The sequence below is a fragment of the Somniosus microcephalus genome, chromosome 25 (genome assembly GCF_052327205.1).
Source record: "Somniosus microcephalus isolate GS21.2 chromosome 25, FLI_Smic_1.0, whole genome shotgun sequence".
Classification (NCBI taxonomy): Eukaryota; Metazoa; Chordata; class Chondrichthyes; order Squaliformes; family Somniosidae; genus Somniosus; species Somniosus microcephalus.
The window spans coordinates 27,211,008-27,224,237 of record NC_141011.1 but is presented as its reverse complement, the minus strand read 5'-3'; the positions used below and the strand labels follow the sequence as shown (position 1 = coordinate 27,224,237).

General features: G+C 48.2%; 1 protein-coding gene across 1 annotated transcript in view; it reads right to left on the bottom strand.

The window, feature by feature from the left end:
- Positions 1 to 9,722, bottom strand: part of tmem51a (transmembrane protein 51a) — a 55,417-nt gene extending 45,695 nt beyond the window's left edge. The window contains exon 1 of the mRNA XM_085966936.1: positions 9,194 to 9,722. The gene's annotated coding sequence lies outside the window, so the exon portion shown is untranslated. The remainder of the gene's footprint in view (positions 1 to 9,193) is intronic.
- Positions 9,723 to 13,230: the final 3,508 nt, after the last annotated feature.

Below are 13,230 nucleotides of genomic sequence, written 5' to 3'. Positions count from 1 at the left end.
TAAATGGTTCATTCTCAGGATGGCAATCAGTAACTAGTGGTGTTCCGCAGGGGTCAGTGCTAGGACCCCAACTCTTTACAATCTATATTAACGATTTGGAGGAAGGGACCGAGTGCAACGTATCCAAGTTTGCCGACGATACAAAGATGGGAGGGAAAGCAGTGAGTGAGGAGGACATAAAAAAACAGCAAAAGGACATACAGGCTAAGTGAGTGGGCAGAGATTTGGCAGATGGACTATAATATTGGAAAGTGTGAGGTTATGCACTTTGGCAGAAAAAATCAAAGAGTAAGTTATTATCTAAATGGAGAGAAACTGCAAAGTGCTACATTACAAAGGGATCTGGGGGTCCTGGTGCATGAAACACAAAAAGTTAGTATGCAGGTGCAGCAGGTGATCAGGAAGGCCAGTGGAATCTTGGCTTTTATTGCAAGGGGGATGGAGTATAAAAACAGGGAAGTCTTGCTTCAGTTATACAGGGTATTGGGGAGGCCACACCTGGAATACTGCATGCAGTTTTGGTTTCCATATTTAAGAAAAGATATACTTGCTCTCGAGGTGGTTCAGAGAAGGTTCACTCGGTTGATTCCAGAGATGAGGGGGTTGATGTATGAGGAAAGGTTGAGCCTCTATTCATTGGAGTTCAAAAGAATGAGAGGCGATCTTATCGAAACATATAAGATTGTGAGGGGTCTTGATCAGGTGGATCCGGTGGAGGGTGTTTCCACTGATGGGTGAGACTAGAACTAGGGGGCATAATCTTAGAATAAGGGGCTGCCCTTTCAAAACTGAGATGAGGAGAAACTTCTTCACTCAGAGGGTAGTAAATCTATGGAATTTGCTACCCCAGAGAGCTGTGGAAGCTGCAACATTAAATAAATTTAAAACAGAGATCGACAGTTTCCTAGCAGACAAGGGAATTAGGGGTTACGGGGAGAGGGCAGGGAAGTGGACGCGAGTCTAGATTCGGATCAGCCATGATCCTATTGAATGGCGGAGCAGGCCCGAGGGGCCGTATGGCCTACTCCTGCTCCTACTTCTTATGTTCTTATGAAGTGTAGGCACTGTTGTTCTGTAAGCAAACAGAACAGCTAATTTGCACACAGCAAGGTCCCACAAACAGCAATAAGATAATGGACCAGCTAATCTACTTATAGTGGCGATGGTTGAGGGATTAAATGCTACCCAGGACAATAACTTGCATTTATATAGTGCCTTTCAGACAGAAAAACATCCCAACACACATCGCAGACTTAATCAAAAAATGGACACCAAGCCAAAGAAGTGATGTTAGATGGGGTGACCAAAAGCTTGGTCAAAGAGGTGGGATTTAAGGATGGTCTTAAAGGAGGGGGTGATAGAGTGGCTTAGGGAGGGAATTCCGGAGCAGTGCCTAGGCGGCTGAAGGCACGGCTGCCAATGGTGGGATAAAGGGAGGGTGAAATGTGCAAAAGGCCAGAGCAATGGAGAGTTCGGGCACAGCAGGAGAGTATTAGGCCTGGAGGAGGTTACCGAGATAAAGTGTGGCAAGTTCCTGAAGGGTTTTAAACACAAGGATAAGGATTCTAAATTTGATGCATTGGGGAACCGGGATACAATGTAGGTCAATGAGAACAAGGATGTTGGGCGAGTAGGACTTGCAGGCTTGGATACGGCCAGCAGAATTTTAGATGAGCTTATCTTTATGAAGGGTGGCGGACAGGAGGCCGACAAGGAGAGTGTTGGAATAGTCGAGTCTGGAGGTGACAAAGGCATGGAGGAGGGTTTCAGCAGCAGATGGGCTGAGGCAGAGGCAGAGGATGTTATGGAGGTACAAGTAGGCGGTCTTTGTGATGAACAGAATACGGAGTCGGCAGTTCAGCTCGGGGTCGAGTCGGACGCCGAAAATAATTTGATTCAACTTGGGACAGTGACCGGGGAGGATGGAATTGGTGGCATGGATATGGAGTTGTGGGAAGGGCCAATGATGATGACTTTGTCTTCTCGATGTTTAGCTGGAGGAATCTACGGCTGATCCAAGCCTGGATGTAGTCTGACAACACACAGGCAGTGGGGGAGGAGGCAAGAGGTGGTAGAAATGTAGAGCTGGGTGTTGTCAGTGTACATGTGGAAGCAGGTAGATGAGGAAGACAAGGGGACCAAGGCTCTCTCCTTGAAGGACTACAGAGGTAATAACGAGGGTACTTGTACCCATCTGGCTACGATCAGATGGGTACGAGTAGACATCAGGACAACTCTGCTCTCCTTCGAAGACCATCATGGGAACTTTTTACATCCACCCGAATAGGCAGATAGGGCCTCGGTTTAACCCATCATCCGGAAGACAGCACCGCTTCCCAATTGTCAGCCTTGACTTATGAGCTCCCTGGAGTGGGACTTGGACCTATAACCTCGAGACACAAACTAAAGTACTACTACTGAGCCAAGTGAACACTTGCTTACACAGAACATGACTGAAAATATATAATGGAGGAGGGGGTGAACCAGAGCATGGGGGTCACTCTCCCCTAGACAGGAATAATTTTACAGGCAAGCGAGTAGATAAACACTTATTCAAGGTATCCTTACATCGGACGAGTTCCCTCGGAGAAGTTAGGCACAAAGAGCATCATTTTGCACAATGACACACCATGTTGACCAAAACCTCAGAGACACAGGCTGGTTACCAGGGACAGGAGTTTCCACAGTGCTGTACACTCAGGGCACAGGGAGATAAGGAGACTAGATACCGAGTGTGAATAGATGAGGTTGGCCTGGAAGCTAAGCTGGAACACTGGAGTCCCACTGAAGGGGGATGTGTTGCCTCTGGCAGCACACTTGTTAACATGTTTGTGTGTAAAATTCCTTTGTGCATTATATTAACGCAGTTGTTAACCTACTTTAAAATATACACAGCCATTTTATGCAAACACGTCAAATATTGCACCACCAGGGGAGATTAAGTTAATGATAAATGGCTGGTTTGAGCAATGTTAACCTCAACTATAGAAGCATCAAATATCAACCTGAACTATAGAAGCATCAAATATCAGTGCTCGGAGAGCAGAGCACCAATTCCTATGTTCACTGACTTTAGAACATAGGCTACCCAGGGGAGGGAAAAAGAAAGTGCCTCACTCTCAGCAGACGTGCTAAGGCAGACAACTTGCCCAAGGATTAAAAAGTAAAATAAAGGGGAGCTTTATTCTCACGCTTGGAATTTGCTTCATTTTTGCCACGGGGTGAACTTGGAAGTCGAAAAATGGCAACCGTGCCTTAAATGTTCCAGTGGGGAGGGGGTAAAAAGAGGAGAGTTCGGTAATGCACGATCTGCACGAGTGGCCTGGGTATGGGTGATCTGAAAAGCCTGCACGCAGCCAGCACCATTAGTGTGCAGCTCAGACACCATAGGGAAGAGTGCCTCTTGTAGTGGTACTCCACACCACACGAGGCAGCAGAGGGGCTGTAGGTGCGTTCCATCAAGCCTACCTCATCGACTAAGCTTTTGGTTTCCTGTCCCAATGGCTCCTTCTCTGGCTCGATATCAATTTTCTGGCTGATTACATTCCTGTGAAGCGCCTTGGGACATTTTACTACGTTAAAGGCACTATATAGATGCAAGTTGTGGTTGTTATAGCTATGTGTCCAGGGCGAGGGCAGCTCACAGGGACACAAGAGCAGAGACAGATAATGGGGCAGGAGGCACCCATGACCAAGACAGTGCTACCTCGTATATACCATTGGATTAACGCCCTTATTCTGCAGAATCCCAATGTCTATTTTAAAAGACATCACATCACGCCCCAAACAAAACCTGCCAATTCGCTCAGAGGTGACATCTCAGTCTCCGAGCCAGACAGTGCAGGAAGGCAAAATAACAACAGAAAACGCTGGAAAAACTCAGCAGGCCAGGCAACATCCGTGGAGAGAGAAACAGAGTCAACGTTTCGGGTCGAAACCCTTCTACAGAACAGGAAGGCAGCAGGTGCAATTCACAGTCTGTGCTGATCTCAGCCAGGGCAATGATCGGGTCCCTGGGCCAGGGAAATAACTAGTGCGCCCCACTCCTAATCGCAACCCAGCGACCTGTGCTGGAAAGGGGATGGGTTTGGACGCCAGCTGCAGACAAGGGCACGATGCACTCCACAGTTGGACGGCCTCACTCTCTAGGATCACAAATGAGCAACGGTCCTCTGGGTAAGGTAATGGAGAGACCGATGGATCCCTATCCAGCGATGGAAACAATTCCTTCTGGAGAGGAGGGGGGGGGGGGGGGGGAGGGAAAGGGGGAAATGACAATAAAAAGTAATCAACAAGCAGCTGACTCAAAATTGGCTCCGAGCTATCTTAAACTTTGCTCGAAGTCTCAGATCGGCTCAAAGTCCTGTCAACTCCTCAGTTTTGAACAAAGGAAATAAAAGACACAGTAGGTGCCCAATCACTCCTGCACAGCCCTCTCTGGCTTTCCTTACATCTAGGTGAACTCAGAAAAAAATTAGCATTTAAATAGAGCCTCATCATATCTCAAACACTGCAAGTGCTTCACAGACAGTGAATCACTTTGAAATGCAGTGATTAAGTAGGTGAATGCTGCAGTCATTCTGCGCACAGCAGAATCTCCTAAACAGTAATGAAGTGAATGCCAATTACAGCCTCCACTTACACCATCCATGCTTATCACGGGCAGTCACCTATAAATCGGGTAAATGGCTGAATGTTGTTGCCTCCCAAATCTGTGCTCATCTGACAGTGTTTCCACTTGTGGGGAAGAGCAAAACTCGAGGCCATCAACAGAAGATAGCCACCAAGAAATCAAATAAGGAATTCAGATGTAACTTCTTTAAAAGATTTGCATTTATATAGCGCCTTTCACGATCATTGGACGTCCCAAAGCGTTTTACAACCAAAGAGGTACTTACTTAGGAGAGTGGCGAGAGTGTGAAACTTGCTACCACAGGGAGTGGTTGAAGCAAACAGAATAGATGCATTTAAGGGGAGGCTAGATAAGTATATGAGGGAGAAGGGAATAGAGGGTTATGCTGATAGAGTTAGACGAGCAGAGACGGGAGGAGGCTCGAGTGGAGCATAAACGCCGGCATACCAGTTGGGCCAAATGGCCTGTTTCTGTGCAATCTTTTCCCCAACTCCATGTTTGAGCTCCTCCAATCAGGTTTCTGCCTCTACCACAGCACTGAACTGGCCCTTATTAAAAAGTCACAAATTACATTCTGTGTCACCGTGACAGTGGTAGACGATCCCTCCTCATCCTTCTTGACTTGCCTGCGGCCTTTGACACGGTTGACCACACCGCCCTCCTCCAACACCTCTCCTCCGTTGTCCAGCTGGGCGGGACGGCCCTCGCCTGGTCCCATTCCTATCTATCCAGTCGTAGCCAGAGAATCACCTGCAATGGCTTCTCATCCCACTCTGTTACCTCGAGTTCCCCCAAGGATCTATCCTTGGCCTGCTCCCAGTTCTCATCTACATGTTGCCCCTCGGCGACATCATCCGAAAACACCGCGTCAGTTCCCACATTGTACACCGATGTAACCGAGCTCCACCACACCACCATTTTCTTGACCCCTCTACTGTCTCTGACTTATTACAATATACTGGATGTTGGACAAGCAGTGTATGAGCGGAAATTTCCTCCAACTAAATATTAGAAAGATCGAAGCCATCGTCTTCGGTCCCAGCCATAAACTCCGTTCCCCAGCCACTGACTCCATCCCTCTCCCTGGCCACTGTCTGAAGCTGAACCAGACCACTCGCAACCTTGGTGTCCTAGCTGACCCCGAGTTGCCGGCCTCATATCCTCTCCATCACCAAGACCGCCAAATTCCACCTCCGTAACATCGCCCGTCTCCGCCCCCGCCTCAGCTCATCGGCTGCCGAAACCCTCATCCATGCCTTTGTTACCTCTAGACTCGACTATTCCAACGCACTCCTGGCCAGCCTCCCGCCTTGCACCTGCAGTAAACTTGCGCTCGTCCAAAACTCTGCTGCCCGTGTTCTAACTCGCACCAAGTCCCGTTCACCCATCACCCCTGTGCTCGCTGACCGACAATTGGCTCTCGGTCCAGCAAAACTTCAATTTTAAAATTCTCATCCTCGTTTTCAAATCCCTCCATGGCCTCGCCCCTCCCTATCTCTAACCTCCTCCAGCCCCACAACCCTCCGAGATCGCTGCATTCCTCTAATTCTGGCCTCTTGTGCATCCCTGATTTTCATCGCTCCACCATTGGTGGCCGTGCCTTCAACTGCCTCGGCCCCAAGCTCTGGAATTCCCTCCCTACCTCTCTCTCCTCCTTTAAGATGCTCTTTAAAACCTACCTCTTTGACCAAGCTTTTGGTCACCTGCCCAAATATCTCATGTGGCTCGGTGTCAAATTTTATTTGATGACGCTCCTGTGAAGCCCCTCGAGACGTTTCACTGCATTAAAGGCGCTATACAAATGCATATTGTTGTAACCATTTGCCACTTTGCGTTACTTATAATGTATTAAACACACTACCTATTTCGGACAGACACTGTCCTAGAATCCTTCTTTTAACAGATTTTCCTACTTCAATAACCTCGGACTTTCATCCCTTATCCACTTCGTCTTCGGGCAGCTGCTTCAGTGCTCGCTTTCCTTCTTCTCCCGCTTTCCTTTCCCGCGGTGTTTTCCCGTTTGGTTGACTACAGTCCCGCGCAGTTGCACGGATTGACAGAGCCGTTTTTAAAATTCAGTTTTGCGTTTGATATGTTCAAAGAGCAAAAACGCGGTGGTAAAAGTACACGTGCTGTTGGGTCGGCTGCCTGCCACAGTACCTGGTTTACCGTCAATATAGCAGGAAAAACGCATCAACATCAAATGTGCCCAATACAAGCGGCGGGGACTGGAATTTATATTTTGTTGGTTTCAGGTGAGGGAGGAACATTTGGCCAGGACACCCGGAGAACTCCCTGCTCTTCAGGCAACAAGGGATCTTTCAAATCCACTGGAACAGGCAGCTGGGGCCTCAGTTTAATGTCTCATCTGAAGAGCACATTGTAACACCCCCCTCAATACTGCACTGGTGTCTCAGCCTAGATTATGTGCAGTCTCAAGAATGGGGTCTAAACCCACAAATCCAGAACTTAAATACACTGAAGTTCCTTATTCCTTCAGCCAGTTGCCGCACCGCTGCTAAAGTAGGTTACATCGCATGTACAGCGCAGACACAGGCCATTTGGCACAAATGATCCATGCCAGTGTTTATGCTCCACACGTGCGGGTGAAATAGCTTGTTCTGGGAGAACAGGAACAAATGCATCTGTCCACAACTGTATTGGTGGGAATGTCCACCGCACAGTCCTTGTGGAGACAAAGTCCCGGCGTACACACCCAGGACACGCTCCATTGTGTTGGGTGGCACTACCACCGTGCTAAATGGAATGGATTCAGAACAGATCTGGCAGCTCAAAACTGGGCATCCATGAAGTGGCTGCTCCTTCATCATCGCTGGGTGAAGATCCCAGAACTCCCTCCCTAACACTACTGTGGGAGTACCTTCACCACACAGACTGCAGCGGTTCAAGGCGGCGGCTCACCACCACCTTCTCAAGGGCAACTAGGGATGGGCAATAAATGCTGGCCTTGCCAGCGACGCCCGCATCCTGTGAATTAATTTTTAAAAGTGGAGATTCACAGTGGGAGCCAGCAGGAGTAATTGTGCAGCCATTTCCTCCTCCATATCTGCCTACATAAGGCAGTGACTTCAGGAATTGATGGACTAGGACTGTCAAGACTTATAACAACTTATACGCGAGATAAGTAGGGTTCTCCGATATAATCAGTTAAAACCGCAGCAGACACAAAAGCTTGGAGTCGGTGTTTATTTCAGCAGCAGGGTCACAGCCCAGCAAGCCAAACTTTAACAAGGTGTCGGTTTCTCCCCCTTGTACTGTTCGAAGGCTTGCAGCGCAGCTAAATGGAGCTCCTTCAATGGCAGGACTGTAACCTGAACTAAGAGGAGTGGGGTGGGGAGTGAGTTCCTGTCACAGCTATTGTTCAACTGTTCAGACTGGAAAGGGAAATCTCACTGAAAATACCTACTTCCAAAAGTACTGGTACTTTCCATGAGAATTATCTGTACAGTCCAAACAAGAGTGTGTGTGTGTGTGTGTGTGTGTGTGTGTGTGTGTGTGTGTGTGTGTGTGTGTGTGTGTGTGTGTGTGTAAAAATAAGCAACACTCCCAAAACAAAAACATCAGGAGCACTAATTATTAAACAGATATAAAACAGACACTTGACACACTCAGAACCAATTGCAGCAGGGCCTTAATTCCCCTCCTCCCCCCTCTCCCTCTATTCATAGAACCTTACAGCACAGGAGGCCATTCGGCCCACTGTTCCTGTGCCGGCTCTTTAAAAAAGCTAATTGAAGTGCTCAGGCCAAAGCCACCGAAGGGTGACAAATAAAGAGATTAAAAAAAGGTAAACGAAAGACCCAGGCTGGGTTTTAAAATGCCTGGAGAGTTGTAGGAGGAAGGGAAGGAAAGAGTTCCACAGGTAGCTCAGCAAAAAAGAGAGCGAGTAAAGGGTAGGAGAGGATGCAGCCAGTCTTCCCTTCAATACAGGCAATGGAGGGAAGAGGATGGGAAAAGGGAAAAGGAGGGGTCGCAGTTCCAATGTTGATCTCCACATTGGGGGGAACCAGTGAAAAGGTCAGGGTGGATGTTGAGCAGGCGGTTTCCAGTGATACAGCTCAGTGGGCTCAGGTGAGGCGGAACCACTCCCAGAAGCAGCTAGTCCAGACACCACCCGCCTATCCCCTGTTGCAACAGCAAAGTAACCGCGAAAAAAGTTAAGACATCCCGATCAGATATTGTAAAACCTGATGCAACCCTTTCCTATCTTACTAGACTTTGTTTTGAAGCTGAAAAGAAAATAAATAAAAAGGAAAATGGGAAAGAATCAAACTTAGACAAAGTGAAACTGACCCGACTTGAAACACACAAACTATTTGGGTGGGGGGCTGCTGGGGAATCGAGAATCGCTTCGAAATCACCGTTAATATTAACCAGCCCGCCCGGAAATCTCGGGCACAGCGCCGGACAAACAGCGCTGGACTTGATCCAAGTTGGAAGGAGTTTGAAAAGTTGGGGGAACTTTTTTTAAGTTCGAGAAAACTTTGCTCGCCTCCGCCACTGGTACACAATACATCTTCAGCTCCATTTCTCACTCACCTTACTCCCATGTTGAAGTCATTTCCATTTCTCCCGAGTTCTATATTCACCCTCTGTCTGCGTGTCTCTCTCCCCTCCCGCCAGCGGCACCACGTCGGTTCTCCGCGATCTGCTATTGATCGGTAGTCGAGGGCTCGACGTTCCCGCAGGGTCCTAAAGCCCGGCGCTATTCTGTCCACGCCCAACCCCGACTGCAGAAGTTATTCCATCCCATGTCTTAAATCCTCCTGGTGGCTGGATACGGAAATATAGCAGATCGTAAGATGTAGAATAAAACTGGAAACCTTGAAACGAAAAGAGAAAATGCTGGAAATACCCAGCAGACTTGTCAGAATCTTTAAAGTGAAAGGAGGAGGTTAACATTTGGGTGTAACTCTTGGCCAGAATTCAAAAATCGAGACAAAAGCAAAATACTGCGAATGCTGGAAATCTGAAATAAAAACAGAAAATGCTGGAAGCACTCAGCAGGTCAGGCAGCATCTGTAGAGAGAAGGGTCATCGACCGGAAACGTTAACTCTGTTTCTCTCTCTACAGATGCTGCCTGACCTGCTGAGTATTTCCAACATTTTCTGTTTTTGTTTCAAAAATCGAGACGTTGCTTAACCGGGAGCCAATGTAGGTCCGCGAGCACAGGGGTGATGGGTGAGCGGGACTTGGTGCGAGTTAGGACACGGGCAGCAGAGTTTTGGAATGACCTCAAGTTTACGCAGGAGAAACTGTTTTTAGACGGAGGTTGTGAGGCGGTGGAATTCACAACCAGAGTTAGTGACTGAAGCAGGCCATGTCGACATTTAAGAATAGGTTAGCTAGGTGGTTCAAGGAAAGGGGGAATACAGGGACATGGATACAGGGCAGGAATATGGTATTAGGACTACTGCTCCCGTGCAGAATAAACAAAAACACGGACTGGTTGGGCCGAACGGCTCGTTTCATGTTGTAACTTCTCTGCAAATTCTATGCAACCTGATCCTATCCTTACCTGACATCCAGTTTTCCAGGGGGGTGGAGGAGGGTGGTATTGAAACCGATAGTAGCATCCCTACTGAGACTGGGGGTCAAACTTGAGATCTTCCTGGGCTGTAAGGCTCAGTACCACACCAGGCACTGCATTTATCCACTTGGCCATCAGCGAAGGTCAGGCACATTATTAAATATAAAACATGGCAACAAGAGGTGACTGAGAGCCAGGGATACATGTCCCTTAGAACAGTTAAGCTGGGGCCATCCCGTAGCACATCTCTCCACTCCCCTCCCCTGCTGACTCGTTGAGTATATATTTGCTTGCACCACACAGTCTGTTGAAAGTGGCTACTTCCAAGCCTTTGACAACATCGCCCATTGTTAAACAGAGCTCCTGATAGGTTACTGTTTAATAATTATTTTCATCCCTACTCCACAGCAAAAGTAATTACTTTTAGATGCAAACTGTCCGTCGCAAGAGCAATTGGCCGAAATGTTCAGTAATTCTGAGCTGCAGCGATCATCAGCAACACCACTTAAAAAATTAAAAACAATATCCACTTGCATTTATAGAGCGCCTTCAATGTAGAAAAATGTTCCAAATCAGGCAACAATGGACACCAAGCCAAAGAAAGAGATTTTAGGAGGGGTGAACAAAAGCTTGGTCAAAGATTTGGTTTTGAAGGAGGGCCTTAAAGGAGGCGAGGGAAGGGGAGAGGCGATGGGGTTTAGGAAGGGAATTCCAGAGCACGGGGTCTAGATGGCTGAAGACACGGCTGCCGATGGCGGGGCGAAGGGAGTGCGAGATCCACAAGCGGCCGGAGTCAAAGGAACGGAGAGTTCGGGGGATTGTAGGGCTGGTGGAGGACAAGAGGGAGGGATGAGATCATGAAAGGATGTAAACACGAGGATTTTAAATTTGAGGCATTGGGAGACCAGGAGCCAATATAGGTCAGCAAAGTCAGGGGTGTTGGGTGAACGGTACTTGGTGCAGGATAGACAGACAACAGATTGTCGGATGGGCTGAAGTTTACAGAACATGGAGGGTGAGAGGCTGGCCAGGAGAGAAGTACAACAGTCAAGTCTGGGGGTGACAAAGGCATGGATGATGCTTTCATCAGCAGATGGGCTGAGGCGCGTTGGAGGCGGGAGATGTGACAGAGATGGAAGTAGGCAATCTTTGTGCTGGAGAGGTTATGGGGTCGGAAGCACAGTTTGGGGTCGAATAGGATGTCGAGGTTGTGAGCAGTTTGGTTCAACCCAAGATTGGCTGGGGAGTGGGGTACAATTGGTAGTGAGAGTACTGGGGTCTAGTGAGGGCTGCAAATGGTGGCTTCGGTTTTCCCAATGTTGAGGAAATTGGGGCTCATCCAAGACTGGATGTCTGGACAACCAGTCTGACAACACAGAGGCAGTGGAAGGGTCGAGAGAGGTGGTGAAGAGTTAGAGCTGGGTGTTGCCAAGATAGCAATATGTAGATGAGGAAGAGGCAGGGGCCAAGGATACATCCTTGCAGGGACTCCATAGATCACAGTGTGGGGGCAGGAAGACAAGCCATTGTTGGAGATGCTCTGGCTACGATTGGATAGGTAAGAGTGGAACCAAGGGAGGGCAGTCCCACCAAGCTGGTTAACAGAGGAGAGGCATTGGAGGAGGATAGCCATGTCAAAGGTTGCAGAAAGAACGAGTAGACATAGTGCACCACGGCCACTGTCACAGAGGATGTCATTTGTGACTTTGATTCGGGCTGTTTCAGCGCTGTGGCAGGGGCGAAAACCTAACTGAAGAGATTCGAGCATAGAGTTGCAGGAAAGATGGGCATGGATTTGAGGGGCGATAACACGTTCAAGGACAGGGAAGTTGAAGATGAGGCAGTATTTTAAATGGACAGAGGTGTTGAGGGTTTTTTTTGAATGGAGGTGTGATGATGGCAGTTTGGAAAGGGAGGGGGATGGTATCTGAGGAAAGGAAAGAGAAATCTTCTCCTCATTAGTGCTGACTTAGTTGCAACATTGGTGGGTAGGCACACTGTCCATGCACTGGGCTGTGGTACGCTGCACACTCGCCTGCTTCACATTCAGAATAAAAGTCAGAAAAATTGCCAATAATAATGCACTAACTTCATCAGATTGTCTTCGTCCCAAATGTCCTTAGACTTCTTCATTCTGAGTCTCCTGTCAGTTCCATTCTCTCAGGCAGCTACAGACATGGTTGGAGTACAGGTCATGGATGGAGATTGGGCTGAACGAGGACCCAAGCGCTCATCATGCTCCAGCAACAAGGCCCACATTCATATGGCGTTGGGTCTTAACGTTGTAGTCACAGTCAATGAGGTGATGGGTTGGAGGTGACTGGCCAGAGGTGGTGGATCACAGGTGATGGGTCAGTGTCAACAAGTTGCCATGTTTTGTACGCTCATAAGTCTCTACCATTTTTTTTGATAAAAAACTGGAAAAAAAAATTGAAAATCAGAATGGCAGAAACATTAAAACTGACCAGGCAGCAGTGGCCTCACCAACCAGCCTCACTTCCACACTGATTGTTTCTGCACACCGCTCGTCACAGGCAGGCAAGGCCCTCGTAAACATTCAAAAGGCAGGGATTAGTGAGGTCATTCAGACCCTGACGCGATTTTAACCCTGGCCCTCCCCTGCCCCTGGCCTCCCGACTTCCCTCCACCATCTCCCCCACGACCCACTTACCTGACTGTCGGTGACCGTTGCCTTAGGTCCCCAATGGCGGCCTCCTGCTCGCCAGCCCGGTAGTGATTCTGGCTGGGTTTGAGTGGGAGGCTCGGCTCCAGGATGCAGATGAGGCCCGAGAGTTACAATAGCCTGGGCCTTATGACGGTGCGCCATGTGAGCTTGTCACTGGACCCACCCCCACACCCAAGTTAAAATCGAGTCTAATGAGACTAGTACAATTCATTATCTTTGTATTTATATATCTTTTATTTACATGAGAAGTACTGCACTTATATCAAAGTAATGAATGCACATTAGAATAGTTAGGTCAGAACATGACTACATTTCAGCAATAGACCAGCACCATTGACTCCCTTTATTTGCTCCACCAC